The sequence below is a fragment of the Corvus hawaiiensis genome, chromosome 1 (assembly GCF_020740725.1).
Source record: "Corvus hawaiiensis isolate bCorHaw1 chromosome 1, bCorHaw1.pri.cur, whole genome shotgun sequence".
NCBI classification, from domain to species: domain Eukaryota; kingdom Metazoa; phylum Chordata; class Aves; order Passeriformes; family Corvidae; genus Corvus; species Corvus hawaiiensis.
This window is the reverse complement of record NC_063213.1, coordinates 831,600-858,872: the sequence shown is the minus strand read 5'-3', so window position 1 is coordinate 858,872 and position 27,273 is coordinate 831,600. Positions and strand designations below refer to the sequence as shown.

At 49.0% G+C, this 27,273-nt stretch overlaps 1 protein-coding gene across 11 annotated transcripts in view; it reads left to right on the top strand.

The window, feature by feature from the left end:
* The window catches only part of MAP4 (microtubule associated protein 4), a 153,023-nt gene that overhangs the window by 7,075 nt on the left and 118,675 nt on the right, over positions 1–27,273 (top strand). For 10 of the 11 annotated variants that reach the window (XM_048296567.1, XM_048296261.1, XM_048296657.1 and 7 more), the window contains exon 2: positions 22,721–22,773. The exons of the other annotated variant lie outside the window; for it this stretch is intronic. The gene's annotated coding sequence lies outside the window, so the exon portion shown is untranslated. The remainder of the gene's footprint in view (positions 1–22,720; positions 22,774–27,273) is intronic. 11 annotated transcript variants of the gene reach the window in all.

The window sequence follows — 27,273 nt, the reverse complement described above, 5'->3', positions numbered from 1 at the left end:
AGTTCAGTGTTGCTGTGTTTGCTGCTAACACCATTTCAGTTCATCAGAAAGGGAATCTGGGTGCAGACAGCAGTGAGGATAGGGCAGGAATTAGGCACTTGGAGCTGCTCTGAACAGGATGCAAACGGAAATCTGAAAGTTGTGCTTCACTGATAGTTTTCCTGTAATCCCCTCTGGAAAGCACTGGGCATTTTTAAGTACCTGACTCTTCATAGTTCAAATTTGCCAGGGTTTCAGGCACACTGAGAGGAAGAGCTCGACTGTGGTAAAAGGTTTTCCCTGGGTTGGGCTGAAGGTCCTCGTGGCCTGGGAGGTGCCCTTGGCAGTGACATCTGCTCGGGAAGTTCACGTGTGCCATTCCCCAGGGGTAAGTGCAACTTGATCCACACTTGAGGAGAAAATCAGCAGTGATGTGAAATCAGTAATGATGCTGGATATGAAATGTGCTGGATATGATGTTGGAAATGCTGGGGAAAACCCAATTGTAAACAGCAGCTTAAAAAACTGTTTCAAAATGTGATTGTTGGTGCTGCTTGTAGCAGTTCCAAGTGCTTAATTCCTGCCTGTACCCTCATTGCTCTCTGCACCCAGGTTCTCTTTCTGGTGCACTGACGTGGTGTTAGCACCAAACACAACGATTTTTGAATTTGGAAAGTTGTTTTTTCCAAGAATCCCAGAATGGTTTCTGTTGGGAGGGACCTTAAAGCCCATCCAGTGCTACCCCCTGCCACGGGCAGGGACACCTTCCACTGTCCCAGGGTGCTCCAAGCCCCATCCAGCCTGGCCTTGGACACTGCCAGGGATGGGGGATTTTGGTGTTGTTGATGAGGTGTATTCCTCTTTGTGGTTTTTTGTGTTTAACCTCTCAGTTGCACCCATTTTTCTGTTACAGCTTTATAAAGTGCAGTGCCCTGTTAAAAGATGCTCCTTTGCTTATCTGCAGTGGTTTTAAGGAATCTCAGAAGTTTTTCTGCTGTCCATGGATACTTTCACTGCTGTTAATTAGGTAATTGGAATCTTCCAAACTGGGATAGCAAAGACAAAAATCCCCAAGCAGCTCCTGCAGAGGCTCTGAATGAAGCTCTGCAGACAGGGGAGGCAAAGAATGAGACAAAGAACTGAGTCACCCTCCCTTCCTTCCTTTGGACTCTTGTGGTGGGAGTGAATCGTTTCTGTTTTTAGTCATAAATCAGAGCAATTAAAAAACGGTTCTGGATGCTAATGGCTGGATCATTCAAACTTCTAACTTAGCAGGAGCTGTGGATTTAAGTGATTTAAATAAGCAGCAGTAAATTAAATATACTGTGTGATGGCCTGTTGCTGGATTCCCAGCGGGACATTATGGATGCACGGCCTCAGAAGTGCTGCTTTGATTGTAACTCTGAGTGCAGCCCCCAGCCCTGGATCCAGCACGGGAAGGAGCTGGAGCTGCCGGAGAGAGCCCAGAGGAGGCTCCAGGGGGATCCAAGGGATGGAGCAGCTCTGCTGGGAGGAAAGGCTGGGAGAGCTGGGAATGTTCAGCCTGGAGAGGAGAAGCTCTGGGGTGACCTCAGTGTGGCCTTGCAGGGCCTGAAGGAGCTGCAGGAAACCTGGAGAGAGACTTTGGACAAGGCCTGGAGGGACAGGACACAGGGAATGGCTTCCCAGTGCCAGAGGGCAGGGCTGGATGGGAGATTGGGAAGGAATTGTTCCCTGGGAGGGTGGGCAGGCCCTGGCACAGGGTGCCCAGAGCAGCTGGGGCTGCCCCTGGATCCCTGGCAGTGCCCAAGGCCAGGCTGGACATTGGGGCTGGGAGCAGCCTGGGACAGTGGGAGGTGTCCCTGCCCATGGCAGGGGTGGCACTGGATGGGCTTTAAGGTCCCTCCCACCCAAGCCATCCCAGGGCTCTGGATTCTGGGAATGTTTGGCCAGCTCTGCAGTTGGTCTGGGTGAGTTGAATGTCGGCTCCTGCCCAGGTTTGCAGGATGTGACTCCCAGAGTGGAAGTTGGTTCCACCTCCACCGGCACAGCGACAGGACACACCCACCAGGATGTCACCGAGGCTGGAATCCTGCACTAAATCCTGTTGGGATGACGTGCTGTGGGGCTGGCACACAACGTGTGCGTGTCAGGTGGTCCTGTGACACCACGATGATGGGGACTGGAGGATGCTGTGGGTGGCTCCAGCTACATTTTATATCATAAATTTGCATTTATCTATGAAACTACAATGTCTGTAATCTGCAGGGTTAATTTTTCCAGGATATCTTCATGTTTAAAGCATACATTCTATTTTTCCTTAGGCTGTATTTTAACCCATTTAAGCATTTACAACACAAGAATTAAAGGATATTTCCATCTTGTGAAGGGCTGGATTTTCTTTAACTAGGTTTTTTTTTTTAGGTAAAATGCACTCTTTTTTTTTTTTTTTTTTTTTTTTTGCCTTGGGATTTGGACAGAGCATGTAGGGCAATAGGATCAAGTGTCACATTGGGGATTACATATTTGTCCTGAAGTGACCCTCTTAGGAGCTTGCATGGGTGTAATTGGTGAATGACTGGATTTATAGGGATGTATATCTGCATTAGCACTGGTTTGATGTGACTCGAGCTGATTTGCTTTTGGTCCAAACTATTTTCAGCTTGGGGAATTGACTTTTAAGGAGAGATGCTATAATTTGCCTAAAACTGGCATTTTTAGGCTTGTATTTTCCCTTTAAAGCAATGGTGGTTTTATGAGGATTTAACAGCTCCACATATGAACGTGGAGCAGTTCTGCACGGCATTGTCTGGTGGCTGAACCCCAAATTTATCCCAAAAGCTGCACATCTATTTGAGACCTCTGGGTGTTAATGGTGTGGAATAAACCTTTATCATATCAACTTTACAAGATTCTTTTGTTGCATCAGTCACTGTCTTGTTCTTAAAACTGCAACAACTCTTTCACTTGTGGTGTTCTGTATTATTTTGGTGTGTTGTGTCCGTTTGCTGGCAGCTCCTGTGGCATTTCCCTCTCCTGGAAGGAATTAACATGAATTTGAAGGCGTTGGGGAACATAAAGGAAACTCCTTGCACCTCCAAGCTTAGTTTTCTGCAGCGAGTGTTTTGAACGTGCCAAATTAGCAGTAATTGCTGGTCTTGCTGACAGACTTTCCCTGTGGGCACATCCTCGTGTGCTTGTGTCTGAGCTGAGCCTGGCACCCTGGTTCTGCCTGCAGCTGGGATTGCAGCGGGAAGGGTTTTCCGTGTGGCTCTGGTGGGCAGTGAGAGCCCTGCCCTGCACTGCAGCAGCTCTGGGATCCCTTCAGGTGGTGATGGATGAGTGAATGGCTGTGATTCACAAAGGCCTTTAGTTCTACAGCATTCATTTGCATTTTTTCCTTAATTACCCTGAGCTGTGTTTGTCCCACAGGTTTCCCTTTGCTCCCCTTCTCCTGCTGCTCTGCTCTCTCTCCAAAGCTCTCAGCTGCTGTTCTTTCTCCCTTATTTCTGTTTTCCCAGATCCTGTTTAAGGCCATCTGAGTGTATTCAGTGTAGGGTGGGTTTCTTTTTTTTTACTGCAAAGACCTTTTAAAAGGGCTGTTGGAGGGGTGAGTGGAGCACAGAATTTAACACACTGCTCCCAGAAATCCTGACTCTGGCTGGCATCAGCTGATGGTGTCTTGTTTAAACATACCACAGACTTGATGTTTTTTCCCCTTGGGGTTTTGACTTCCTGTGATAAAAGGAGATTCCCTTTTAAAGCAAAGCTCCGTGGTTATATAATGAGAGAAGGAAATACTCCAGAAGTGACACTGGGAGAATACTGACCGTTAGACAGGAGAATAGAAAATTCACTCAGGAGGGCACTGGTAACTCGAGTCCTCCTGGGAAAGTGAGAGGAACACATTTAAGGAATTAAGTAAGGGAGTGAGCAGGGCAGAGCAGTGGAAGGAAGGTTATGGTGAGGACAGAGCTGTCCAGTGCACGTCTAGGATTCCCCTCAGAGGGTTTAACTCTTTCCAAACTGCTTTTCCTCTCCTCCATAAGCTGCTGTGTTGTTCCCAAGCACCAGAAGTCTCCAAATCTGACCTTCCAAGAGCTGTGCTGGTTTTTGCTGTTGGATTTGAAGCCATGAGTAGAAGTTATTTTTGAATTTGTGCATGTGACTTTGTGTGTCCCCAGCAATGCCAGACCAGGGAATTCCTTCCTTCCTTCCTGGAATCCTTCCTTCCTTCCTTCCTTCCTCACTTTCTGTCCCCCCTTACCAGGGTTGCAAACTTACCAAGGACTGTGCAGGAGTCAGAGTGGAAATTGGCTTTTTATGCTGTTGGTAGGGGAAAAAGGAAGTTTCTAAGGAAATTTGCTATTCCTCAGCCTGGGTTTTTGGGAGGCAGGGATACAAACTCCCAGGGAAGCCAGCTGGATTCTGGCAGGGAGTCACTGAACTCGCTGAGCCTTCGTAGTTCCTGCCCTTGGAGTTCAAGCTCGGTGCTGCACACACCCCACACTCCCTACAGACACTGCTCCTGCAAGTCTGAGGTCCCTGTGGATTTAAAACGGAATATTGATTTCCCTGGTCTGCGATATGCCTATGGAAACCTGGAAAATGCCCACGATTCATCAAAATTAAGCTGGTTCTCTTTCTAGTCTGGGGTACATCCATTTTTTAGTATGTAATTTATCTGTAGAATAATTTTTCAGCAGCCAGATATGCTGACTGTGCCTGTTATGTTTCCCCAGTGAAATTCCCTGGCAAGCCTCGCTTCTTCCAAGATCATTTTGAGGTGCTGATGTAATCAAATGGTCGAATGTGAACTCAACAAGAAATTATGTAGTGCAAAGTTTGCTCTTAAAATCCATATGGAATTAAAGTGCATTTGTTATTTTTGTGTATTTTTAGTGTAGGTATTTGTGCTATTCAGTACCTTTGCTCTTGCTAATTTTTTAATTAAGAGATGTCAGTTTATGCCTGCGGAGGGGGGAAGCAGGACCGGCGGTTACAGATCCTTAACACCTCATCAAAATTTCAGTGGGAGTTATTTTTTCAGCTCTATTTGAATAATTAAACATTGTGCTGAACTAACTTTGCAAATGTGGGGGGGGAGCACAAGGAGTAACGAAAATAGTTAATCTAAATTGAAATGCATTAGAGCATCCTGGTTGTACAGGTGTAACACCCTGCTTTATTCTAAATAGTTGTATTAATTAAAAGAAACTTCACAGCTTACAAACTGAGGAGTAAAATATAAACAGAGATTGGGAACTGATCCTCTGAAAGACAGAACTGAAACAGGGGGGCTCTGGTGATGAATATCTTGTTTAACACAGAGATCACCTTGAGTAGTATAATTTTCCGTACTGAATTTTTAACCCTTGCTTCAAAGCAAGGGCACTTCCAAAGTGCCTTGGGGGACCTGCATTTTGTCCTTAAGTTAGTTTAGTATTCAAATGAAAGACTGTAGAATCTCATTATTTATGAAACAGAAGCTCTGGATTAAGCTCAGATGTTCCTTTATTAGAGAATTCCAACTACAAAGGGAGGCTGGGTATCCACCAGCTGCACTCGCTGACTGATAGCAGGCTTTTCAAAGTAGTTTTCTTTCAGCAATCCTGTTAATGCTTTAAATTCAAGCCTAAATTTTTTTGTGCGATTAGAGGTAGGAAGAAAAATAAAGTTGGATCAGAGGAATAAATGCAAATAATTCAGCATGAACAGCAGAGCCAGGAGGGTGAGGTGAGTAAATTATTTTGATATGTGTTTGAAAGTCAGCAGGACAGTATAGCACTCCCCACTTTACAGCATATTAAATAACATCAGAATGTAAGAACTGTGAGACCACATCAGGCAAAAGGTTCAGGTACATGGGCTTTGGTTTCTGTTTTGTCCTTTTTTCATCTCCTTGGCTTTTACTCTCGGGTGGTGGGGAAGTGTGGGCTGTGTCCCCGTGTCTCCTTGTTTGTGCTCCTCCGAGAGTCCTGGGGACTCTGTGGGGTTCAGTTCACAGAATCCACACTGGGTTGGGTGGGAGGGACCTTCAGGATCATCCAGTTCCACCTCTGCCCTCTCCTGGAGCCCCTTTAGGCCCTGCAAGGGGCTCTGAGCTCTCCCTGTGTCCTTCCCTTCTCCAGGGGAACATTCCCAGCTCTCCCAGCCTGGCTCCAGAGCAGAGGGGCTCCAGCCCTGGAGCAGCTCCGGGGCCTCCTCTGGACTCTCTCCAGCAGCTCCAGGTCCTGGTGCTGTTGGCCCCGGGGCTGGGGCAGCTCTGCAGGTGGGGAATCACCTGAGTGGGGCCGAGGGGCAGAATCCCCCATTTCCTGCTGCCCACGCTGGGGCTCAGCCCAGGCATGGGGGGTCTGGCCAGGGAATGTTCAGCTTCTCATCCCCCTGCACCCCTCGGTCCTCCCCAGGGCTGCTCTCCATCTGTTCATCCCCAGCCTGGGATTGTCCCAGCCCAGGTGCAGGACCTTGCCCTTGGCCTTGTTGAACCTCCTGAGGTTGGCACAGTCCCACCTCTCCAGCCTGGCCAGGCCCCTGTGGATGCCCCATCCCTGCCCTCAGGCGTGGGACAGCACCCAGAGCTCGGTGTCACCAGCAAACTGCCCAGGGTGCCTCAGTGCCAGGTGTGTAATTTGGCTTTTTGAGTTTCTCCATCTCCTCTGCAGCAGAAAATGCCTTTCCCTCCTCAAAGCCAAGAGCTCTGTGCACAGGTTAGCACTGGTGGTGTCGAGGAAATAAGCCAGCTCCAAAGTCTCAATATTGGCAAATAAAGATTACCTGTGGCTGCCACTGTCACCTTTGTCCTCTCAGCACAAGGTTTCACACTTGCAGCTTGCAGGTGACACTAAACACTCCTCTCCCTGCTTACCTCTTGTGAGAGTTTTTCTGTTAATCTCTCACAGTACAGGAGCTGTGATTTCTAGATGAAATGCTTTATATTGTACTTCTCAAAAGCATAATACCAAAAAAGGGGGTTGTGTGTTGGGAGGAGCATTTGCATCTACTAAACAGGGATGTGGGCTGTATTTTATGGAACTGACTGAAATCTTACGGTTTTTAGTTTGGAAATTGCCTGTGGATTGTTCTCTCTCAGCAAGTTTTTACTAAATTCTGTTACTCTACTAATTTATTTTTTTATATATTTTTGAAAAAAGAAAAATTGTGTTTTAAGATGTTCACCGGGTTGGCCAGATTCAAGGCAGGCTTTTGCTCTCACATGTCCTTTGTGTAAATTCTGGGTTAATTAAGTGACTCATTCATTCAGTCTGGCTGAGGCTCCACAGGCCAAGGAAGCTCCGGCAGCACATGATGGGGTGAAGGAAAAAACAAACCCAGCACAGGGTGAAACTCTCTGAGGTGTCTGAGCTTCCTTCTGGAAAGTGTATAGGGAATAGGCAGCCTGTGCCTCGGTGGAGATCTGCAGGATCAGGCATTTCACAGGACATAACCAGAGGTTCTTTGATTCCTGAACACTCCAGGGCTCCTGGTTTGTGTTGTCTTGATTTCTGAGGCCTGGCTGTTAATGGATGTCCCTGTGTTGTGGTTTCAGTTCTGTGCTGTACAATGGCAAATCTGAGTTCTGCACCGTTTAAACTGAGCAGGGCAGGGATGGATGGGATAGTGGGAAGGAATTCCTGGCTGGGAGGGTGGGGAGGGCCTGGCACAGGGTGCCCAGAGCAGCTGGGGCTGCCCCTGGATCCCTGGCAGTGCCCAAGGCCAGGCTGGACATTGGGGCTGGGAGCAGCCTGGGCCAGTGGGAGGTGTCCCTGCCCATGGCAGGGGTGGGAATGGGATGATCCTTAGGGTCCCTTCCAACCCAAAACGGTCTGGAATGACTTTTGTTTTATTCCAGCAAGTTTCTTGCTGTTGGGGTTTTAGGTTAGTCTTAGTTTTTTTTTCCTGTTAAAGGAATTTTCTCCCATATGCATGTTGCTAGGGGACAAATAGCTGTACTTAAGAAAGACAAAAAGGGGAGTGGGGCGGGCCTGGCTACTCCTTTGTCTACACCTGGGTGTGGGGTCAGTTCGCTCTGAGCATCCGGAGAGAGAAGCTGCAGAGAAAGGAGCTGCTGCTGCTTTCTTTTTGGCCGTTCTTTCTTCCTGCTGGAAGCAACGCCGGGACCCCAAAAGCCGCTTTCCCTGCCCTGCTGGAGGCCGAGCTGTGGCTGCCCTGCTCCGCTGCTGCTTCGAGCTTTCGCTACGCTGTAGCCCTGCTCGCCCTGCCTGCCTGGGCCTCCGTGGTTTTTTCCCATCTGGATACATCTCGCCTGCCACCTGGGATTTGCGTTCGTCCCTGCCGTTTCAGCCTGCTGTTCCTGAGAGCCCGGGATCGGCTGCCCAGGGGTTTGTGAAGCCTTTGTTCCATCCTTCCCGGGATCCCAGGGCACCGGTGCCGCGTGCTCCCCGAGCTCGCTCCGGAGCGCCCCCTGCAGCCGCGGGGGAACCATCGCACCTGCCCTGCTCACCGGGAGCCGCCAGCGCCCCTGCCGGCTGCGAGCGGAACTGCACCCGAGGGGAAAGGGCCCGACAGCCGAGAAGGCTGGCACTGGGTTTGTGATTGCTGTTACTGCCAGAGTTGTTGTTGTTTTGTTTGACTGGTTATATACATATATATATATTAAAGAACTGTTATTCCTATTTCCCACATCTTTGCCTAAAGGCCCTTGATTTCAAAATATAATAACTTGGAGGGAAAAGGGGTTATATCTGCCACTTCAAGGGGGGGCTTCTGCCTTCCTTAGCAGACACCTGTCTTTCAAAACCGAGACACTTGCATGAAACACAGAAGCAGTTGCTGAAACACAAGTCAAAACCTGGAATGCCTGGTTAGGAGGGGATGGACAGACCTGAAAGTAGAACCTGCAAGTATTTCTTCTTTCAAACACCAAAGAGGAAAAAAAACCAAACCCAAAGAAGAAGCCCCTCCCTGAGCTCTCTAGAATTCATCCCATCATGATTCTGATAATTTAAGTTAAAAATTTTAAAATGTCTTATAAATATTCCAAATCTAATGAGGTAGGAATGTAAGAGAACGAGAGGGGAAGCACTGAACACTTTCTGAATAATAAAGTGAATCTTTCTGTAAAACATCTTTACTAATTAATCCAAAAACGAAGCAAACAGAAGTACAGCAGCTTGTAACAAAAAGCTTTTTGATGGAGTTTGCTGCTGGGAATGAGCTCATCCCGGTGCCCAGCTGGGCACTGGGCAGGGCTGGAGCTGTTTGCTGAACCCAAGGGAGCTGCGTGGGCTGTGGGCTCGTGCTGGGGGGAGCTGCGAGTGTGGGGCCATTCTGAGCTTTCCCTCCTGCTTCCACAGGTGGAGTCAGCAAGAATTTGGATTGTGGATTTGCTGTACTTACTTTTCTTGCAATTGCATTGATTTTTAGGTACATCAGGAGGGCTGGAGAGGGACTCTACCAAGGGCATGGAGCGCCAGGCCAAGGGGGAATGGCTTTAAACTGAAGCAGGGTAGATTTGAATTGGTATTAGGAAAAAATTCCTGGCAGTGAGGGTGGGCAGGCCCTGGCACAGGGTGCCCAGAGCAGCTGTGGCTGCCCCTGGATCCCTGGCAGTGCCCAAGGCCAGGCTGGACAGGGCTTGGAGCAGCCTGGGACAGTGGGAGGTGTCCCTGCCCATGGCAGGGGTGGCGCTGGCTGGGCTGTAAGGTTCTTTCCAACCCAAACCTCTCTAATGAAAAGTTGTTACAGAATGAAGAAATGTGGTCCCCATCCTCATTGAGAAGCATCACTTTGGTCCTTGGGCGGAGCCAAGCAAGGTTGAAATTAAAAATGATGTAACAGTGATCCTTGGCTTCATAATTTTAAGTTATTCCTTTTAAAACATAGTACAGTGAATCGATGTGCCTTCTGTGCTTTCTACCTGTTTCTGGTTTTAAAATGATGAAATTGTTGCTTTAAAATAAGCAGTTGATTGGGAAAACTACTTGTAGTAAGGGCAAACCCTGAATATTCAACTTGTACAATGCTTGTGGGGGTTGACACTCGGATCTTGCTGAGTGGGAATTCAGTGATGTGCCAGAAACACAGTTTGCTTCATTCTAAGTCAGCTTTAAACACCAGAAGTTGTATTATGCATTGTTCTTTCAGTTTCTCACCCTGATAACCTGCTTTGTTGTCCTTGGAGGCACTGGGAGCCTCATGCTGGTTCCAGTTTAAATTGCAATATCTGTGTGTAGGGGAGGCCCGAAGGTTTGGAGTCTGCAGAAACTCCAATACAAATGTTTGATTTCTCCCAACTAAAGAAGTGCTGAGAACTGTAAAAGTAACGGAATTACATGTGAGGCAATGTGTTAGACTTGTCTCCCTTGTCCCTGGAATTTGTCTTTAAAACTATGGGAGAGTTAATTAGTGTTTGAGTTGTAACAGCTCCTACACATGAATGCAGCAGGAGCGACTGAATTCATCGTGGTGAGGGTGACTCAGAAATCCCCAATTCCTGAGCTTTGGCACAGTTTTTGTTCCGTCAGTACTGTCAGATGTGGTGCACAGGCCAGTGTCACTGCATTCCCACCTCCTGGGTGTATTCCCACCTCCTGCGTGCATTCCTGGAGTAGTGAATGCAGTACTGGGAGTGGAGCCTGTCAGTGCAGGGCTGCACATGGACAGGGCAGCAGTGAAAGGGCTTTGCTGGGTCTTGGAATCCCAGAATGGTTTTGGCTGGAAGGGACCTTAAGGATCATCCAGTGCCACCCCTGCCATGGGCAGGGACACCTCCCACTGTCCCAGGCTGCTCCCAGTCCCAATGTCCAGCCTGGCCTTGGGCACTGCCAGGGATCCAGGGGCAGCCACAGCTGCTCTGGCAATTCCAGCCCAGCCCCTCCCCACCCTCCCAGCCAGCAATTCCCAATTCCCAATCTCCCATCCAGCCCTGCCCTCTGGCACTGGGAAGCCATTCCCTGTGTCCTGTCCCTCCAGGCCTTGTCCCCAGTCCCTCTGCAGCTCTCCTGGAGCCCCTTTAGGCTCTGCAAGGGGCTCTGAGCTCTCCCTGTGTCCTTCCCTTCTCCAGGGGAACATTCCCAGCTCTCCCAGCCTGGCTCCAGAGCAGAGGGGCTCCAGCCCTGGGGCAGTTCCGGGGCCTCCTCTGGACTCTCTCCAGCAGCTCCAGGTCCTGGTGCTGTTGGCGCCGGGGCTGGGGCAGCTCTGCAGGTGGGGTCTCACACATCTCCACACGCCACGGCCTCAGCACTCCCGGTTTTCTTTGGATCTGGGTGAATGATCAGAAGCAGGAATGCAATTGTGTCTCGGCCAGGAGCAAGTGAAAGTGTGGATGGACATATGAACAGCTGGGCTTTGCTTTTTTTTTTCTTTTTTCTTAATAAGTCTGAGCTGAACAGTTTTAAGTCCAGATTAAAAGCCGGATTGTATAATTATTTTTTAATTGGTCTTTGCAGTAAGAACCTGTGCATTAAACCACAGAACTTTCTGAATTCCAAATGCTGCGAGAAATAGAAATCAGGTGGATTTAGTGCTGAAAATTCATTTTATGGATGTGTGAAGCATTTTCATTCAGTCATAATTCAGTGTTTATTATTAATGCAGCTTTTGATTTCTGAAGGTGTTATATGAGCTTTTTAAGCAGTCATTCTGCACTGATTTATTTGGTTGTGGTGTGAAGTAACACATGTTGTACTGGTTCCAATCTTGATGAGGAAACTGCTGCTGATCTTGCTGCGTTTTCAGAGCAGGAATTGCTTTCCTTGATAAGCACAGAACAAGGATCAGAGAAAACACTTCCAGCAGCTCCCTTGGCTTAGGCTGTCATTGCTCTGATAACACAGACAGCGTGAGAGCTGCTCCTCTGCTTTCTCAGAACAGGAGGGTCTGTGGGGATGGAATCTTCGAAGATGCCAAGTCTCTCCCTTCTTTATGTTCCCTGTAGTTCTTATCCAGCTCATTGTTTGTTTACTGTGACTGAACCTTCAAAAATGCAGCAAAGTAAAAGCGCTCAACTCTCAAGGGGGACCTTCTCTCTACAAAAATTTGAGAGGAGGTTGTAGTGAACAAGGGGCAGGGCAAGGTGGAATGGCCTCAGGCTGTGCCAGGGAAGGATTGGGTTGGACATCAGGAGCAATTTCCCCATGGAAAGGGTGCTCAGGCCTTGCCAGGGGCTGCCCAGGGAGGTTTGGAGTGCCCATCCCTGGAGGTGTCCAAGGAACACCTGGAGGTGGCACTCAGGGCTCTGGGCTGGGGACAAGGTGGGGATTGGGCACAGCCTGGACTCCATGGCCTTGGAGATCTTTCCCAATCTTAATGATCCTGTGATTCTCATGTCCTCCACACCTCTGGCTGGCTCTGCCATGACTGCAACCAAAGAGAGGTTTAAAAACCTGTAATTAAATGTTTAGCAGCACCCTGCAGGTTTAGGGCAGGCTGGAGGGCTGGTGGGTGGCAGTGCCAGCCCCTGGTGCTCTGCAGGGAGTGTTTGGGGCCTGTGTGTGTCCAACACCCCGTTCCCTGTATCGTGTCTCAGATCTTGCAGCAATGTGCTCCTGGGTTCTGGTTTAACACAGCTGTCTGCACCTTGTTGTAACCTGTCAGCAGCTGATGGTGGGTACTCAGACTGCAGCCCAGTTTTTCACGCTGAATTGAACAAATCTGTTTTTCCAGGCAGTTGCATAACGGGAAGTGTCTGCTCATCTTCTGTTCCACTTATTTTTTGTTGGCTTTGGAAACTTTTTTCTTTAGAAGCCTTAATTACTCTACTACAGTTGTAAATAAACATCTGAAGGATTTATCAGGTAATTTCAGGGCCAGCCACGGTTGCCTTGAATTTTCTAAGGAGTGACACTGCTTGAAAAACCCTAAAAGCCACAGTTTTGACACAGAATATGAATGTGTTCCAGCTCAGTCCAAGAATTTATCCACAAAATGGCTTTGAGCCTTACTCTGACTGGTTGGTTTTCCAACCCACCTTTAACAAAGGGAAACTTACCCCTTAAAATGGACTTTTTTTTTTTTGCTGGTGGCCTTGTTTTTCAATCTGAGTCTGAAAAGCTTGGGTAAGGTGAGTTTCTTTATGCCCTGGAAATGTGATCTGTGAGCTAAGAGGCAAAGAACTAAATGTTAATGACCTTAACCCTATCTGGCTGCACTGCTCTGACCCTTATCTCCCATCTCCCCTTTCCCCAGGTACAGGTATCATTTTCTGCTTGTACCTCCCAGGACAAATCTGTTTGGAGATGCTCCGATTTTAGCTGGAAATCTGAAATAATGGGAGAATGTTGGTTTTCTTTGGTTCTCCTGCAGCCTGGTAGTGCCCAAATTCTTGATTCTGGGGTGTAGAGAGGTTGGTTGTGCTGGGGATCACTCAGAGCTGACCTAACAAAGCTCTGCCTAAGCCGAGGTGCAAGTTCTGTTGGGTGTTGGGCACTGTCCCCTCACAGGGGAGGTCGAATGATGTTTTGAGGCTTCTCCTGAATTTGCCAGGAGAATTTGGAATGTTCTATGAGTGACTTCTGCCCGGCTGGGATCACAGTGAGGTCCTGACAAAGTCAGCGTGTAATCAGGAGTTTAATGTTTTAGTAGTTTTGGTGTCTCAGGATGCAGATACTGCTTAATTCTTGCTAATCTGGTCTTTTCCATGTAAAACTTTCAAGTAACAAATCCTCTGAAAACTTCTGGAATATGCTCATATTTTGACTGGATTTGGTTTGAATTGATTCTAACACTTATGTTGTCTCTGCACTGATTTTGAGTGTCATTAACTTCCGTGGTAGAGGATGCCCTCTAGTCTAGAAGCCGATGAAAAAGACGGAGAGGGACTTCAGCTAAAAGCATGGAATGACAGGACAAGGGGACGTGGTTCAAACTGAGAGGGAGTAGGTTTGGATGAGATATTGGGAAGGAATTCCTGGCTGTGAGGGTGGGGAGGCCCTGGCATAGCTTCTCTGGGCAGCCTGTGCCCCTTGAACCCATCCCCCCATGTCCTGTCGTTCCAGGCTCTTACCCAAAGTCCCTTTCAAGGGATCTGTGATATTTGTAATCTGTAGCTTCTGTATTTTGGTATGGGCTAAAGAAGTCTTGGAGAGGGGAATTATCCCTTCTGTGTGCTGGTTTTGATCCAGGAGCTCTGCTCACGGAGGAAAAGCAGATTCCTTCTCCACTGGGCTGTGAGCGGTGGGGTGTGTGCCTTGTCCTGGGGATGTGTTTGCTCACCTGTGGCTGATGAGGGCTGTGGGGTGGTTCTGATCCCTCCCCTCTGGCTGTTCTGACACCGCTCCTGCTGTCGGGAGCCTCTGATTTCCGTAGCAGCAAACACCAGGCACTGCCACCGACCAGGAAGCCTGTGAGCAGAGGGGATGGATATGGGTGAAGGAGGGTGGAATTCCCTGCAGGGCAGCCTCTGTGTGTGGGAGCAGATCCCACAAACAGCAAGCAGGGTGAGCCTTCACTCGGAACTGCTCACGGAATTCTGTCTGTAAAGAGCAACCAGCTCATGAAAATCATCACTGAGCAAAGGAGATGCTGGCTTTGCTGTGGACTGGGTTTCTCACCTTTGGTGGGACTGAGTTTTGGAGATGTGGGTAATGCCTGGATCACGTTCCTCGTGTGTTCCTGCACATCTGAAATACTTCCCCTGAAATACACAGCTTATCAAACCTGTCACACTGCTCTGCTTAGATACTGCTCTGTGTTTAGAGCACATCTGGGCATGCGAGTTGGGTTTATAGGAACCTATGTAAATGATCTTTTTCATGGAAATATTGATATATCTATTAACCAAATAACATGTATTTTCAGAACTTTTAACCCAGTGTCCTGGTCATGCTCCTAGCCCATATTCTGTTGAACTTTGGTATTTTTTTTCCTTTTTTTCTTCCAAAGCATCCATGCAAAATCTACTGCCGTAATAAGTTTCCAACCTGAAAAGCCAAGAATTAAATAAGTCCAGAATCTCTGTTGTAAAGGTACTTTTAGGTCAGGGCTGGGGCGGTTGCAGGTTGGGGTGAAGCAGCACAGGTCAGTGGTTCCACCACGTTGGAGTCCCTGTAAAATGCTCCATTCACAAGCACCAAGCAAAGCTCAACTCCAGGAACACCTGCATGGATCCTTTCCCACGAAATCCTAGGGGCTTGCTAGGTGGGTTTTTCAGTGCTCAGTGAGGTCCATTAACTGTCCCTGGGTTGTGACCTGCAGATCCCTGCCCACCCACACGTCCCCATGGGATAATCCCCTCCCTCCTCCAGGACAGGGATACAGGGGGAGGTTGTGACCTGGTGTAGGTGAGGAGATATTAATGGGCAGCTCGGGCCCTTCAGTTATGAAACCTGGCAGGCATCAACCTTGAAAATGTAAGGCGATTTCAGTCTCGTGACTTTTCATGCTTTCTTACAATAATGAAATGTCAGAGATGGTTGGGAGTTCTCCAGGAGCTGTGTGGCTTTGAAGCTGTTGCTGTGGCAGCCTGCAAGGTCCCAAGGAGATGGGAAATCCAAGCTTCTCTCCTGTTTGCCTACAGCAGGGCCTGAGCTGACACTGCAGACAACATTCCTTAATCTGCTGTAACTTGGTAAAATCGCTCTTGGGGGCAGCAATTTCCTTCTTGGTTTTCCTTTTCCAAAGTTGAGGAAAGATGTTTTGTAGTTCCAGTGAGATTAGGGAGTTCTCCATTCTGGGGTGCGTGGGTATATTTGATTACAGAATCTTGCAATGGTTTGGGTTGGAAGGGATCCTAAGGATCATCCCATTCCAATCCCCCTGCCATGGGCAGGGACACCTCCCACTGTCCCAGGTTCCTCCAAGCCCCAATGTCCAGCCTGGCCTTGGGCACTGCCAGGGATCCAGGGGCAGCCCCAGCTGCTCTGGGCACTCTGTGCCAGGGCCTCCCCACCCTCCCAGCCAGGAATTCCTTCTCAATATCCAATATAAATCTCTCCTCTTTGAGTTTAAAACTATCACCCCTTGTTCTATCATCTTCCATCTGTCTTTTGTCTAAGCCCCCTTTAGGCACAGGCAGGACACTCCTTCATGTTATGTTTTTGGATGTACATAACACTCCTGGCCATTCCACTGACCCTTTGATCTGCACAGCAAGGGTTTGGCATGGGTGAGAGTGGAATAAAACAAAAGGGCTCTTCTGGAAGCATCTCCAGTCTTGCCAGAGGAGCTGTGGGGGAGCAGCCGTGTTCTGCTCCTGCTGCTCTGGGTGTGGTGTGCATGCAGTGAGTAACAGAAGGATCCTTCTTGTTTGACATGTTGGACAACCTGTTACACCTTGGCTGAGAGACTTTGTAGAAGAGTTTTATAAACCAGCAGAAATGCTCATTTTTAAAAAGGCCCTGAGTGATAAGCCCTTGCAAATGCCCTGTTTGTTCCAGTCGTGGGCTGGGGAGGTGTTCCTGGTGGTTTGCTCTTGTGTAGGGGCAGCTGAGCTGGACTGCTGGAGCTCCCAGGAAGCTGAGGTGATGTGAATATGAAAAAAACCTAAGTAAGAGCTTCTCACAGTCTGGTGTCTCCAGCTACCCTCGTGCTACTGAGTTATGTGATTTTTGGTGACTTCTGGTAGTGCTGGGATGTTTTATTTGAGGAGATTTCCTCTTGCAGCCTTTGACCTGCGGCAAAAATCCTCTCCCAGACACTGCTGGGTGCTGTTCCAGAGCTGCCATGGACCAGGGCCATTCTTAGATGCATTTGCATGTAGCAACCCTGGTGTAGAGAGCAGGATTTTATATGTGGGAATGCTCCTGGTCACTGTAACTCAACTGTGGCATTGCAGCTCCTGGTGAGGAGCTCCTTCCCATTCCTTCCTGATGCAGGAAGGCATCTCAGGAAGGCCATCATTTGGCTTAGCAGCCTCTCATTAGTGGACAAGTGACATTTGGATAATGAAAGCTGCTTCTTCTCCTTGTTGCCATCAAAGAGTTCATTAATGTTCCCCCAGCTAGGGCAGGACGGGCACTGGAGGAGCTCCAGCCCTGAATGATGATTTCATAGTTCAAGACTTGACTCTGTTCTTAGTACTCCTTGTATAATGTGTGTGCGACTGAGTCTTTATGAATGTCAAATCATTAAAAAAGCTGTTTCTGGCCTATACTATCCCAAAAGATGCAGGTTGGGTAATGCTGGCAGAGGGTGGGCGTGGGGATGTGCTTTGACAAGTAAAGCAGATGACAGGAGTTACAGTGGGATATGTATTGATTAGACAGAACAGTAGGAAGAATTCCTGAATTCTTAAACCCTCTATTTTTAGATGTAACTCGTCTGGGCTGAAGGCTTTCTGCTCCCTGAATTGTTCCAAAAATAAATATTTCAGAAGAGGATTAAACTTGAATGTGAAAGACAGTGTTTTTTATGCATCAGTGTTCATGGAAGGAGCTGGTCAGAAATCACTATTCTCCTTAAATTTGCATGCTCTGAATCCAAATTAGAGCTGCTTTCACCAAAACTACTCATCCACACGGGAGGCTCGAGGTGCTGGTGAGAATGCAACTGTGAGAGCTAATTTTAGCTAATTCAGTCCTGTGAGCAGCAGAGTCCTTCAGCTGTGAAAAGAGACACTTCGCTCTTGCTTAAATCACTTTCTTTTTTTATTGAGCTTCTGCTGAACAAGGACGGGCTTTGCTGATTCTCACCAAGGGCAATTTCTGCCTTGGGTTTTGGTGCTGGGTTTCTTTTTGGTGTGAATCTGGATGTTAAGATTTTGTTTTGTTTTGACACTTGAGAAAGATCTTTGAATCTTTCTACGCATCGCTTGTGTCGAAGTCCTTCATCTCAGCCTTCTCTGGGTGTTTCCAGGCTCCCGTCACGTGGTACTTCGTGTGTAACATGGGCTCTCCCACCCTTCCCACGTTCCTCTCTTGGGCACTGACAAACCAGAGGGCCCTGGCTTCTGGAGCTTTCCTTCCTAGGTGAGTGCAGCCCTTGCTGCACTGCCCAGCCTTCCAGAACCCTTTGGGAAGGTCCTTGGCTGGTCCTTGACACTGGCACTATGGCAACCCATGAGTCACTCCTCCAACTTCCCAGAGTCATTGCATGTTGTTTCTCTTTTTCAAATTGCTCCTGACATCCCAAAATCCGTGGTGCTATAAAAACAGCCCCGCTTGTGCAGCTGCTTATTTCCTGTCTGATTTTATGAACCTCACTGGGTTTTAACTTTGTCAGCCTGAATCGCTGCCGAAGACTCTTACTTTAAAGTCTGTCCCCTCTAATAAGGATGAAATGTGGATGTTGCCGAAGAGTGTCTGCTTGCTTTGCAGTGGGAGACCTTCATTCTTCCCTGTGCTACCTGGGACTGGGGAGGATCATCTCCTTCTCCAAGCAGTAGGACTTGCGTGACTGCTGTGGAGCTCTGCCTTGCTGTTCATGAATATTTCCCTAGAAAATTATTCACTCTTCAAGTGCAGTGGAATTACATCCTGTGTTTTGAAGACTCTTTAAATTATTAGTCTAACTTAACTTCTCTTGGGAGAAGCTCTACTCAAAAGCCTGGAATTAAATGTAAAGGCAGTCTCTTTCAAATCCCAGAATCAATTGGGTTGGAAAAGATCTCCAAGGCCATTGAGTGCAACCTGTGCCTGACCCCCACTTTGTTACCAGCCCAGAGCACTGAGTGCCACATCCAGGCCTTCCTTGGACACCTCCAGGGATGGGGACTCCAAACCTCCCTAGCAGTTGCAATGTCTGAGCACCCTTTCCATGGGGAAATTCCTGCTGCTGTCCACCCTGAGCCTGCCCTGGCCCAGCCTGAGGCCGTTCCCTCTCCTCCTGTCCTGTCCCTGTTCCCTGGCAGCAGAGCCCGACCCCCCCGGCTGCCCCCTCCTGTCAGGGACTTGTGCAGAGCCACAAGGTCCCCCCTGAGCCTCCTTTGCTCCAGCCTGAGCCCCTTTCCCAGCTCCCTCAGCCATTTCTCCTAGGATTTACTGTCAGCTTTATCTGAGATGCCTCACACCAGTGTGGGAACAGGAGTTTGATACTGAACAAAAATTCATTGAAGTATTTGGCAGTGGTGTCCATGAAGGAAAAAACTCCGTCATGTATTTGTGAATAATCTCTTGGTTTAGGGTCTTCGTGAGTTCAGGAACAGGCAAGGAGACAACATAGGGGGTTGTGGCCATAAAGGCAATTTTCCTTCTCCTGGAAGGTGTCCCTGCCCATGGCAGGGATTGCAATGAGATCTTAAAGGTCCTTTCCACCCCAAACCATTCCATAGTTCTGAGATTCCCTGTCAGGTTGTTGTAGGTATTGCTGTTAGCGTTATTCCTCTGGGAAGAGCCAGGGATGAAATCTGAGCTGCCCAGTCTGGACTTCATGGCCACCGTGTATATTTAGCTCAGGGTTCACCAGCCTTTGCCTTTGGAGCCTACATCCGAGACCCTGGGACTGCTTTGCATGTGGAATGTTGGAGCCAGGATGGGCAACGCCCCTCTTGGCTTCTCCTGTCGAGTGATCTCCATGCCCTGTATGTGTTGGAGACAGGAGCTATTTAAAGGGAGCTGTTTATCCAGAGCTTTGGAAACCAAGTCTGAAGGGTGAGAGAACAGGAAACTCAAAGGTTGAGGGGCTTTCTCTTGCAGGGCACAGGAAACAGTCGTGAATTTGGGATGGGAAAACAGAAAACGCTGCTTGTTTAGGGAATTTGAGGGAGCTGATAAGGGCTTCTGATATGGGGAATGGCACATTCTTCCTGTTATAAACTCGGTGCCACTGAAGTGCATTCCACCTTGCTGGAATAAGAGGGATAATCCAGAGCATTTTTCTGCTCCCTGTCTCTGGCATTGTGAACAGGGGCTGGAACGATCACTGCTCACACAGAAAGTCCTGGATCTTTGGAACTGGAGACTGTCCAGTGATGATCATTTTGCGAGGTGCATGTGGGGAATCGCTCTCTTTGGTCCTTTTTGGGTGGCTTACCAGCATGAGCTCTGTGCTCTCCTCCAGGACCAAGCAGAGCTGGGAGTTCACTCCATCCTCCAAAGGGCTGCCACTGGAAACTGGTAGAGACAAAGTGATACTAAAAGTAGTAAGTAGGTGCTACTAAAAGTAGTAAGAACCTTCAAAATTACAGAAACCTGAGGGGAATTGTTGATGTTTGCCCTGAAATATGGATATGATTTTGGCACTCCTTGGAGTATGACTCTGTAGTATGACAGATGGGGTGTGTTTGGTGAACTCTCAGGTGAGAGACTGGGTGGTAACCTGGCAGTAGTCAGTGTGGTAATGGGGTGCAGGGGATTCACTTCTTCTGGGAGGGGAATCTCTGAAGCTGGAGAAGCCGTTGGAATGTTCTGTACTAACAGGATGACGAGCTTGGGAAGCAGAGGAGCTGAGGAACAAGAACTACTGGTGCAGGATGTGGAACTGGATCTTACAGGGACAGCAAACACGAACAGTCTGCAGGCCAGGCAGTGCCTGTTCTCTGATAGGGCAGGCAGGATCAGATGGGGAGTGGTGTGAGATCCCTGCTTTTCCTCTTGGTGCTGCTTTTCCATGTCACTTGTGGGAAAACAGTGTTGGGGAGGGAAGGAACTTGGGAGCTTGGAATTGGGGTCACAATGCATGGACAGGTATCTCTACACATTAAAATCAGTCTCAGAAGTATTTCTCCAAACTGGAGAACAGTCCCGGTTAATCATGGGTCACGAGTTGGGATTTGCTGGATATATGGGGTTTTTCCTGCTGTTCCGCAAGGCTTCTGGAACAGTCGGAGTCTTCCTCAATTTATCGTGTGAGGGGATGGGGTGAAGTCTCTCAGATTAATTAAAGACCCCACATGTAAGAAACCTTTGCAGCCACACCTTCTATTTTCAGCAAATCTTTCGATTTGGAGTAAGAAGCACAGATGTTTAACATTTCTGCTTGCCAGTGAGAACATGCCCTAACTTAAAGAGCAGCAATTTTACAATGGGGGCAGTTAAAACCCCCACAGTACAGGAATTCTGCCCTTCAAGGGTTCATTAGAGAGCAACCAGAGGTGCAGCTTTACCAAAGGAAAAGTTGGTTTGCTCAGACCAAGAACCTGTGGTAGATTTGGTCTCACCAGGTTGACCCAGCACTGCCTCATTTGAACTGGAGCAGCACTAAAAAAGGAGCTCCTGCTTCTCATTTTCATCAGTTCTGCCTGAAAAGAGAGGGCTGAGGGTTGTTTTTCTTAACAAATCAGGTAAAGTTTTAGTGGTTTCTGTGCAAAGAGATTGGAATGTCATGTGTGAGAGTGGATCACAGCAAGAGCTGTGGGATGGACTTCAAGGGAGCAGCCAGTTGGGCTGTGCCTTGGGCTGTGATGCCTTGGGAAGTGATGTGGGTGTTCTTCAGTGGGAAGGAGCTGCAGAGAAGGACCCTGATGTCCCAGTTTCTCAGGGTGGCTCACCTGCAAGTGACAATGTGGAGAAGGGAGCTGTGGGTTTGTGGTGTGTGCTAGCAGAGTTTCCTCTGTGGGGAAGTCAGTGTTACCACACAAGCAGGAGCTGACGCTGGGCACCTCGTGCAGCTGAATCCCGCACAGGATATTCCTCCATTCCTTAATTAGTGTGGTAACTCCCCTTCCCAGCCCTTCTGAAGGGAGCAGGGCTCTTCTGGAAGGTTTTTCTCACTCCTGAGTGCTTCACTGCTTTACTAAAGCTAAAATGACACTTTTCACCAGGCTGTTTCCTCATTCAGCTAAAAGCTCTGGCATTTTACTTCCCTGGAACACGAAATGTCCATCTGTGGGGAGAGGAACATGGATTAGTGTTTCTGTCTGACTGCTGAGCAGGTACTGAGGTGGTGTTTTCCTGTGGGATTGGCTGGATGACTTGCAGTGGTGGAGAACAAGCTGGACATTTCTTTCTCCATGTGGATTGAAATACTTAAACTCTGTGGCTCAGTTTATGTTCTCTTCTGCAAGGGGGCTGTCAGGAGTAATTATTGGGATAGAATCTTTTTTTTTAACAGCTATGTCTGCTTCACAATGAAGAAACATTATCAACAGAATGTAAAATATTGGGTAGGAAAATTTGGTACGTGACAGACACCCAGGTCAGGAGATGGTTCCCAGGTAGAGCTGGTGGGAGCAGCTGCACTGGAATCATGGCAAACGTAGGGAAAACAGCGGGAGCAGGTAAAGGTGGGCTCGTGACTCGGATGTGGCTGTCACAGGTGGCTGGGCAGGTGTGACAGGGACTGACAGGGGCCCTGTGAGCTCTTAAGCCATTCATTGAGCACCTGAAATGCCACTTAGGGCAGGGATGTCCTGATCAGCCTGGATTAATTCAGCTTTAATGCTGTGTTTGGGGCAACCTGTTAGGGTGTGTAACGAGGGAAGAGTCACTCACAGTTTTCATGGAATATCCTAAATGGCTTGAGCAAGTGTTGATGGGAAACAGCAATCACAGGATGGTTGGAATGTGAGGGGACCTCTGGAGCCCATCCAGTCCAGCCCCTGCCTGGGCAGGGGCACCTGGAGCAGGTGACACAGGAACGTGTCCAGGGGGTTTGGGATCCCTCTGGAGAGGGAGACTCCAGGCCCCCCTGGGCAGCTGTTCCAGGGCTCTGCCCCTCCTCCATGGAAAGAGGCTCTTCCTCCTGCTGAGCTGGAACTTGCTGTGTTTTGGTTTGTGGCCACTGCTCCTTGTCCTGTCACTGGCACCACTCTTATTCCTGCTGAGGGCACTGAGGAAAGCTGCCTGGATCACTGGAAGGGGACTGCAGCAAAACCTCCCAAGTTTTAGTTAATTCTGAGTGACACCACTCATGTCCCAGCATCCCTAATTCTCTGCCATCCCGGGACTCTGTGATCACACGCTTCCTTCTGCTTTGTGTCTTGCAGATAAGCAGTTTGTGAGGACTGAAGTACCTGCCCAGGGAACACCTGCTTGTGAGGTAGGAACTGATTGTCTAATGACCCAACACTAAATCTCTAATTGAAAAGCAGAGGTTGGCTACAGCTGCGTGCACACCAAAGCAGCCATGCTGGGAATCGCAGCGACCATCCAGAGATCTGAAATGGGAGCTCTGCCTCCGGGAACTTCTGTGGAGCAGACATGTCTGGAATGCACTCACCTTTCCATTCTCTTCTGTTAAACCTTCAAATCACTGCTCTTTTTACACTCTTCCAGTTAGAGTCCTTCCAGATAGAATCAGAAAGGTCTGGGTTGGAAGGGATCCTAAGGATCATCCCATTCCCACCCCTGCCATGGGCAGGGACACCTCCCACTGTCCCAGGCTGCTCCCAGCCCCAGTGTCCAGCCTGGCCTTGGGCACTGCCAGGGATCCAGGGGCAGCCCCAGCTGCTCTGGGCACCCTGTGCCAGGGCCTGCCCACCCTCCCAGCCAGGAATTCCCAATTCCCAATCTCCCATCCAGCCCTGCCCTCTGGCACTGGGAAGCCATTCCCTGTGTCCTGTCCCTCCAGGCCTTGTCCCCAGTCCCTCTGCAGCTCTCCTGGAGCCCCTTTAGGCCCTGCAAGGGGCTCGGAGCTCTCCCTGTGTCCTTCCCTTCTCCAAGGGAACATTCCCAGCTGTCCCAGCCTGGCTCCAGAGCAGAGGGGCTCCAGCCTTTCAGGTATTTATTAAAGTTTCAAATATTCCTGGGGTTCTGCTTGGGATAACAGGGCTGGTGTGGAACTCAAGGCTTGTCCTTTCTGGCCACCTGGACCTTCTTTCCTTGCCTTTTCTGTTGCAAATGCTCACATCTTGTTTAACTTGGTCGCTCAAATCTTCTTTTTATCAGAGTAAGAGGACTACAAAAGATTAAAATGGGTAAACTAGGCCAAGAAAAACAAGTCTGATTTGATTTGTTAGGAATTGGGAGCAGCGGATCATCCAGTTTTTTTATCCTGGCTGTCCTTTGGGATGGCACAATAAAGCTCCAGTTCCACTGGAAGCTGCCATCAGGTCTGCAGTTGGGATGTTCGAGGTGCTGGTGCTCACATAATGTGGTTTGGGGAAGGAATTACGATTTATTCCTGATATTTGTATGGACTGAGAGACCCGGGTGTCTTCTGCAGAGCAGTCTGGGATTGTTCTCAAATGCTGGTTATGTCTTTGAGTCCTGAGAGGAATGTCTGCTGTTTTCCTCAGGGTTTGATCCATCCATCTGCCTTTTCCTTTAAAAAGGGCCTGAGCTGCTACTGGCAGTGCTGGTACATCCAGTGACCCTTGGCTGTGAGGAGTGCAGAGGAGTCACATGGATGTAGCTCATAACACCTTGTTTTATATCACCAGCTCTATCCACTGTGATGTCCTGGAAGTGACAGGAGCCTCTCATGTCTCCTAGAACTTAATTATGGGATAAAACTGTTCCTCAGGTGCCTTTTTGCTCAGCGTCCTTAGATGGCAGATGCAGAGATAAGGCCGTAGGTGCAGAGTCCTTTATTGTCAGGGGGCTGACGCTCCTGTTCAGGGTGGGACTGGAAGAGGCTCCTGTGTCCCTGTTCAGGGTGGGACTGGAAGAGGCTCCTGTGTCCCTGTTCAGGGTGGGACTGGAAGATGCTCCCTGTTCATGAAGGGGCTGGAAGATGCTCCATTGCTGCAGGGGCTGGGCCCAGGCTCCCTGAGGCGTTCCCAGCTCCTGCTGTCGGTCCCGGGCCGTGGCCGCCAGCCAAACCATCTTAAGTCGTTGTCTCAAAGCCACTTGAAGAGAAGCCAAGGAAGATGGCTTATCTCCCCTGGGTGGGCTGGAGGGGGGGGGCTGTGCCCAGAGTGCCCCACGTGCTTGTGCCCGTGGCCTCAGTGGACCTGCAGAGGTCACGGGAGGTGAGGTGTCACCTCCTCCGCAGGGAGAAGCCAGACAGGGAAGGTGATGGAGGAATGGGAGAGCTCTGTGTTTTCCTTTCTGCACCTGCCAGTCTTGAGTGGGTTTTAATTTTCCTCTTTTCTACCTCTCTTGGCTTGGACCAGTGTGGTCTGAAGGTCTGCCAGGCTCCTGGGATGTCTGGACTCGACCTCAGACTTCATGGAATATCTCCAGTTGGAAGGGACCCTTAGGGATCATCGACTCCAATTCCCTGCTCCTCACAGGACCACCTAAAACTAAATCCCATAACTGGAGTGTTCTCCAGGCACCCCTTGAACTCTGACAGGTTGTGTTGTACCTCCCAGCTTGTGTAAGGGGGTGACTTTGCCATTAGGATTTCCCTCGTTGCATTTCTCCATTGTCCAAAACTGGGAGTTCCGGTGGAAGCTGCCTCCTGGAGTCCCAGGGATCCATGTACCACCCCACATTTGTTGTTCATGGTTTCAGGACATGGAAACCAACCAGGTGTTTCCCACAGGCTGCACTGAGCAGTTAAAGTGCTTCCTGGAGTAATTTATCCGGGAATATTTAATCCATGCTCATTGAGTGCGTGGATGAATAAAGGCAGCTTCCTCCCCAACATCCTCTGGGAAGCTGGGAGAGCAGGCAGGAGGGAGGAGGCCTTGCTGGGAGCTGGGCACTGGCCGGTCCTGGTTGGATGAGCTGGCTGAGGAATGTCCTGGGCTCTTTACAAACCTGAACCTGTTATCTCGGATCGTCCCTCAGGAATACCTGAGTTCTTCCTGCTTATTCCATTGTGAGCTCCTCCAGCCAAGCACAGGGGAATGTTTGGTCACCCCTCTGAAACTGCAGACACTGACCATGATTGTGGCACCTGGATCTTCACTGGGTTCTTGTGTTGGTGCCATGTGTACAGGTGGGGAAAAGACCCTTCTGAAAACGTTACCTGCTGGATGAATTTCTTTGTTGTATAACGTCTCTGACTGGGAAGAAACACCCACAAACCCACATCTTTAGGGTCAGTTTTATTGGGTGGGCAGGCCCTGGCACAGGGTGCCCAGAGCAGCTGTGGCTGCCTCTGGATCCCTGGCAGTGTCCAAGGCCAGATGGGACAGGGCTTGGAGCAGCCTGGGACAGTGGAAGGTGTCCCTGCCCATGGCAGGGGGTGGAATTGGATGGGCTTTGAGGTCCCTTCCAACCCAAACCATTCAGGGATTTGAGGATTCTGAGTCACTTTAGCACTTAAGGTTTTATTTTCTTAAAGTGATGTAGGATGAACCCTTAATTAAAATCAAAAAAGGTGGTAGGTTTTTTTTTTTTCAGTACTATGCTGAACATTTATTTATTTATTTAATCTCCTCTTTTTCCCCTTTTGGAAGGGAATTGTTGTGTCCAAAGGCACCTCAGTGTGGCACTGGATGCTGCAGCCGTACCTTTGATAAGAAAGTGAATCATTCTCTAAAGAAACCACCAGACCGTGCCTGATAACACTGCAGGGACACCTGGAATGTCTTTTATTGCTCTTTTCTTTCATGAAATCTCAGCTTTTGTTTTCTAAGCTAAGCTTGTTTTCCAGCACCCTTGAATGTGTTTGTTATCAGGAGCACGGAAATGTAAATACAATGGTGGTTGGGCTGCAGCAGCTCCTCCCTTCCTCCCCCTGCCTTCCTGCATGCACTTGGGGAGGGGGAAGCTGTTCTGCTGCCTTAATTCATTGCAGAAAGGACTGTTCTTCCCCCTGCTGCCACCCCACCAGATTTCAAAGAGAGCAAAGAGAGACAAGTCTCTCCTTGAGACCAAGAGCTGACACAAGGCCTCGTGCTGGGGCTCCTCTTGGCGTTTTCCCAAGCTCCTGCCTAACAGCACATCCCACTTTTTAACCAGATAAGCCACACAGGCACCGTTCTGCTTGAACTAAGACTGCGTTCTTCTGCTTGCAACATTTGAGCACGTTTCCTAGAAGAAAGACTAAAAGAATTGGAGCCTTCACCAGCCTGAGTCTCCCAGCCTTAAGTTTGCAGCTGTTCCTGAGAGTTGCTGTCCAAGTGTGGTTGTGCTGGGTGTAGCTGGTCACTAGGAGCTAATGTTGGTTGATCTCTCAGCCAGCAGGAATTTTGTCCTTAAAACCAGGTCAGGATAACAGAAGGGCTCCCATGTAGAATTTGTTCTTCTGCCTCGCTGGGGGGGAATTGGGCTCAGCTGTTGGATGTGAGCAGTCACTTGGCCTCGCTCTGTGCCCGTCATCTGCTTTTTGCACTGAGTCTGTCATGAACTTTGCATGGCAGGAACAACTTTCAGGGCAGAGTTATTTCTCTTCAGTTAGCCAGGCCTTTCTTGCCTAACCTGCCACGGTAAATGCCATCAGTGTGCCTGCACCACACTCAGGCTGCTCCCTTGTCACTGCTGAGGAGTTCAGTGATGCTCTTCTGGCCCTGGGCCAGCTGTGGGGCTGAACCAGCTAAAGAAAAATCCCCGGGATCCTCTCTAAGAATAAACATCACGGGAGAGCAGGAGTGTCCCCCTGCCTGGGGAGAATTAACGGGTTGTGCTGGGAGGGAATAACAGCAGCAGCTTAAGGGCTGGGCTGGCATCCCTCTGGCTAAAGGGATAAGCTGCAAGGCCTCAG